The sequence below is a fragment of the Pseudophryne corroboree genome, chromosome 2 (genome assembly GCF_028390025.1).
Source record: "Pseudophryne corroboree isolate aPseCor3 chromosome 2, aPseCor3.hap2, whole genome shotgun sequence".
NCBI lineage: Eukaryota > Metazoa > Chordata > Amphibia > Anura > Myobatrachidae > Pseudophryne > Pseudophryne corroboree.
The window spans coordinates 1,053,807,213-1,053,813,851 of NC_086445.1; positions in this window are offsets into that span (position 1 = coordinate 1,053,807,213).

The following is a 6,639-nucleotide window of genomic DNA, read 5'->3' on the forward strand; positions in this document are numbered from 1 at the left end:
GGACGGGCTGCCGAGTGCCGACACAGAGGTAGCCACAGCCGTGAACTACCGCACTGTACTGTGTCTGCTGCTAATATATAGACTGGTTGATAAAGAGATAGTATACTCGTAACTAGTATGTATGTATAAAGAAAGAAAAAAAAACCACGGTTAGGTCACTGGTATATACAATTATGGACGGGCTGCCGAGTGCCGACACAGAGGTAGCCACAGCCGTGAACTACCGCACTGTACACTGGTTGATAAAGAGATAGTAGTATACTCGTAACAACTAGTATGACGACGGTATAAAGAATGAAAAAAAAACCACGGTTAGGTGGTATATAATACAATTATGGTTGGACGGACTGCCTGCCGAGTGCCGACACAGAGGTAGCCACAGCCGTGAACTACCGCACTGTACACTGGTTGATAAAGAGATAGTAGTATACTCGTAACAACTAGTATGACGACGGTATAAAGAATGAAAAAAAAACCACGGTTAGGTGGTATATAATACAATTATGGTTGGACGGACTGCCTGCCGAGTGCCGACACAGAGGTAGCCACAGCCGTGAACTACCGCACTGTACACTGGTTGATAAAGAGATAGTAGTATACTCGTAACAACTAGTATGACGACGGTATAAAGAACGAAAAAAAAACCACGGTTAGGTGGTATATATTATAATACAATTATGGATGGACGGACTGCCTGCCGAGTTCCGACACAGAGGTAGCCACAGCCGTGAACTACCGCACTGTACACTGGTTGATAAAGAGATAGTAGTATACTCGTAACAACTAGTATGACGACGGTATAAAGAACGAAAAAAAAACCACGGTTAGGTGGTATATATTATAATACAATTATGGATGGACGGACTGCCTGCCGAGTTCCGACACAGAGGTAGCCACAGCCGTGAACTACCGCACTGTACACTGGTTGATAAAGAGATAGTAGTATACTCGTAACAACTAGTATGACTGACTATGACGGTATAAAGAATGAAAAAAAAACCACGGTTAGGTGGTATATATTATAATAATACAATTATGGATGGACGGACTGCCTGCCGAGTTCCGACACAGAGGTAGCCACAGCCGTGAACTACCGCACTGTACACTGGTTGATAAAGAGATAGTAGTATACTCGTAACAACTAGTATGACTGACTATGACGGTATAAAGAATGAAAAAAAAACCACGGTTAGGTGGTATATATTATAATACAATTATGGATGGACGGACTGCCTGCCGACTGCCGACACAGAGGTAGCCACAGCCGTGAACTACCGCACTGTACACTGGTTGATAAAGAGATAGTAGTATACTCGTAACAACTAGTATGACTATGACGACGGTATAAAGAAAGAAAAAAAAATACCACGGTTAGGTGGTATATAATTATACAATTATGGATGGACGGACTGCCTGCCGAGTGCCGACTGCCGACACAGAGGTAGCCACAGCCGTGAACTACCGCACTGTACTGTGTCTGCTGCTAATATAGACTGGTTGATAAAGAGATAGTATACAACAATATACTACTATACTGGTGGTCAGGCACTGGTCACCACTAGTCACACTGGCAGTGGCACTCCTGCAGCAAAAGTGTGCACTGTTTAATTTTAAATTAATATAATATTATGACTCCTGGCTCCTGCTATAACAACCTGCAGTGCTCCCCAGTCTCCCCCACAATTATTATAAGCTTTTATACATTGATGTGCAGCACACTGGGCTGAGCTGAGTGCACACAGACTGAGTCACACTGTGTGACTGCTGTGTATCGTTTTTTTCAGGCAGAGAACGGATATAGCAGAGAACGGATATATTAAATAAAAGTTAACTTAACAACAACTGCACTGGTCACTGTGGTAAACTCTGTCTGCACAATCTCTCTCTCTCTCTCTCTCTCTTCTAATCTATTCTAATGGAGAGGACGCCAGCCACGTCCTCTCCCTATCAATCTCAATGCACGTGTGAAAATGGCGGCGACGCGCGGCTCCTTATATAGAATCCGAGTCTCGCGAGAATCCGACAGCGTCATGATGACGTTCGGGCGCGCTCGGGTTAACCGAGCAAGGCGGGAAGATCCGAGTCGCTCGGACCCGTGAAAAAAAAAGTGAAGTTCGTGCGGGTTCGGATTCAAAGAAACCGAACCCGCTCATCTCTAGTATATAACACATTACAGCATCCCCTCTCCCTGTATATAACACATTGCACCATGCCCTCTCCCTGTATATAACACATTACAGCATCCCCTCTCCCTGTATATAACACATTACACCATCCCCTCTCCCTGTATATAACACATTACAGCATCCCCTCTCCCTGTATATAGCACATTACAGCATCCCCTCTCCCTGTATATAGCACATTACAGCATCCCCTCTCCCTGTATATAACACATTACAGCATGTCCTCTCCCTGTATATAACACATTACAGCATCCCCTCTCCCTGTATATAACACATTACAGCATCCCCTCTCCCTGTATATAACACATTACAGCATCCCCTCTGCCTGTATATAACACATTACAGCATCCCCTCTCCCTGTATATAACACATTGCACCATGCCCTCTCCCTGTATATAACACATTACAGCATCCCCTCTCCCTGTATATAACACATTACAGCATCCCCTCTCCCTGTATATAACACATTACAGCATCCCCTCTCCCTGTATATAGCACATTACAGCATCCCCTCTCCCTGTATATAGCACATTACAGCATCCCCTCTCCCTGTATATAACACATTACAGCATGTCCTCTCCCTGTATATAACACATTACAGCATCCCCTCTCCCTGTATATAACACATTACAGCATCCCCTCTCCCTGTATATAACACATTACAGCATCCCCTCTGCCTGTATATAACACATTACAGCATCCCCTCTCCCTGTATATAACACATTACAGCATCTCCTCTCCCTGTATATAACACATTACAGCATCTCCTCTCCCTGTATATAACACATTACAGCATGTCCTCTCCCTGTATATAACACATTACAGCATCCCCTCTCCCTGTATATAACACATTACAGCATCCCCTCTCCCTGTATATAACACATTACACCATGTCTTCTCCCTGTATATAATACATTACAGCATCCCCTCTCCCTGTATATAGCACATTACAGCATCCCCTCTCCCTGTATATAGCACATTACAGCATCTCATCTCCCTGTATATAACACATTACACCATCCCCTCTCCCTGTATATAACACATTACAGCATCCCCTCTCCCTGTATATAACACATTACAGCATCCCCTCTCCCTGTATATAACACATTACACCATCTCCTCTCCCTGTATATAACACATTACAGCATCCCCTCTCCCTGTATATAGCACATTACAGCATCCGCTCTCCCTGTATATAACACATTACAGCATCCCCTCTCCCTGTATATAACACATTACAGCATCTCCTCTCCCTGTATATAGCACATTACACCATGCCCTCTCCCTGTATATAACACATTACACCATCCCCTCTCCCTGTATATAACACATTACAGCATCCCCTCTCCCTGTATATAACACATTACAGCATCTCCTCTCCCTGTATATAACACATTACACCATCTCCTCTCCCTGTATATAACACATTACAGCATCCCCTCTCCCTGTATATAACACATTACAGCATGCCCTCTCCCTGTATATAACACATTACAGCATCCCCTCTCCCTGTATATAACACATTACAGCATCCCCTCTCCCTGTATATAACACATTACAGCATCCCCTCTCCCTGTATATAACACATTACACCATGTCTTCTCCCTGTATATAATACATTACAGCATCCCCTCTCCCTGTATATAGCACATTACAGCATCCCCTCTCCCTGTATATAGCACATTACAGCATCTCATCTCCCTGTATATAACACATTACACCATCCCCTCTCCCTGTATATAACACATTACAGCATCCCCTCTCCCTGTATATAACACATTACAGCATCCCCTCTCCCTGTATATAACACATTACACCATCTCCTCTCCCTGTATATAACACATTACAGCATCCCCTCTCCCTGTATATAGCACATTACAGCATCCGCTCTCCCTGTATATAACACATTACAGCATCCCCTCTCCCTGTATATAACACATTACAGCATCCTCTCTCCCTGTATATAACACATTACACCATCCCCTCTCCCTGTATATAACACATTACAGCATCCGCTCTCCCTGTATATAACACATTACACCATGCCCTCTCCCTGTATATAACACATTACAGCATCTCCTCTCCCTGTATATAACACATTACAGCATCTCCACTCCCTGTATATAACACATTACAGCATCTCCACTCCCTGTATATAACACATTACACCATGCCCTCTCCCTGTATATAGCACATTACAGCATCTCCTCTCCCTGTACATAACACATTACAGCATCCGCTCTCCCTTTACATAACACATTACAGCATCCCCTCTCCCTGTATATAACACATTACACCATCCCCTCTCCCTGTATATAACACATTACAGCATCCCCTCTCCCTGTATATAACACATTACACCATCCCCTCTCCCTGTATATAACACATTACACCATCTCCTCTCTCTGTATATAACACATTACAGCATCCCCTCTCCCTGTATATAACACATTACACCATCTCCTCTCTCTGTATATAACACATTACACCATGCCCTCTCCCTGTATATAACACATTACAGCATCTACTCTCCTTGTATATAACACATTACAGCATCTCCTATCCCTGTACATAACACATTACAGCATCCGCTCTCCCTGTATATAACACATTACAGCATCCGCTCTCCCTGTATATAACACATTACACCATCCCCTCTCCCTGTATATAACACATTACAGCATCTCCTCTCCCTGTACATAACACATTACAGCATCCGCTCTCCCTGTACATAACACATTACAGCATCCCCTCTCCCTGTATATAACACATTACACCATCCCCTCTCCCTGTATATAACACATTACAGCATCTCCTCTCCCTGTATATAACACATTACAGCATCTCCTCTCCCTGTATATAACACATTACAGCATCCCCTCTCCCTGTACATAACACATTACAGCATCCGCTCTCCCTGTACATAACACATTACAGCATGCCCTCTCCCTGTATATAACACATTACAGCATCTCCTCTCCCTGTACATAACACATTACAGCATCCCCTCTCCCTGTATATAACACATTACAGCATCCCCTCTCCCTGTATATAACACATTACAGCATCCCCTCTCCCTGTATATAACACATTACACCATCCCCTCTCCCTGTATATAACACATTACACCATCTCCTCTCTCTGTATATAACACATTACAGCATCCCCTCTCCCTGTATATAACACATTACACCATCTCCTCTCTCTGTATATAACACATTACACCATGCCCTCTCCCTGTATATAACACATTACAGCATCTACTCTCCTTGTATATAACACATTACAGCATCTCCTATCCCTGTACATAACACATTACAGCATCCGCTCTCCCTGTATATAACACATTACAGCATCCGCTCTCCCTGTATATAACACATTACAGCATCCCCTCTCCCTGTATATAACACATTACAGCATCCCCTCTCCCTGTATATAACACATTACAGCATCCCCTCTCCCTGTATATAACACATTACAGCATCCGCTCTCCCTGTATATAACACATTACACCATGCCCTCTCCCTGTATAACACATTACAGCATCTCCTCTCCCTGTATATAACACATTACAGCATCTCCTCTCCCTGTATATAACACATTACAGCATCCCCTCTCCCTGTACATAACACATTACAGCATCCGCTCTCCCTGTACATAACACATTACAGCATGCCCTCTCCCTGTACATAACACATTACAGCATCTCCTCTCCCTGTACATAACACATTACAGCATCCCCTCTCCCTGTATATAACACATTACAGCATCCGCTCTCCCTGTATTTAACACATTACAGCATCCCCTCTCCCTGTATATAACACATTACACCATCTCCTCTCTCTGTATATAACACATTACAGCATCCCCTCTCCCTGTATATAACACATTACACCATCTCCTCTCCCTGTATATAACACATTACAGCATCTACTCTCCTTGTATATAACACATTACAGCATCTCCTATCCCTGTACATAACACATTACAGCATCTCCTATCCCTGTACATAACACTACAGCATCCGCTCTCCCTGTATATAACACATTACAGCATCCGCTCTCCCTGTATATAACACATTACAGCATCCGCTCTCCCTGTATATAACACATTACAGCATCCGCTCTCCCTGTATATAACACATTACAGCATCCGCTCTCCCTGTATATAACACATTACAGCATCCGCTCTCCCTGTATATAACACATTACAGCATCCCCTCTCCCTGTTTATAACACATTACAGCATCCCCTCTCCATGTATATAACACATTACAGCATCTCCTCTCCCTGTATATAACACATTACAGCATTCCCTGTATATAACACATTACAGCATCCCCTCTCCCTGTATATAACACATTACAGCATCCGCTCTCCCTGTATATAACACATTACAGCATCCCCTCTCCCTGTATATAACACATTACAGCATCCCCTCTCCCTGTATATAACAC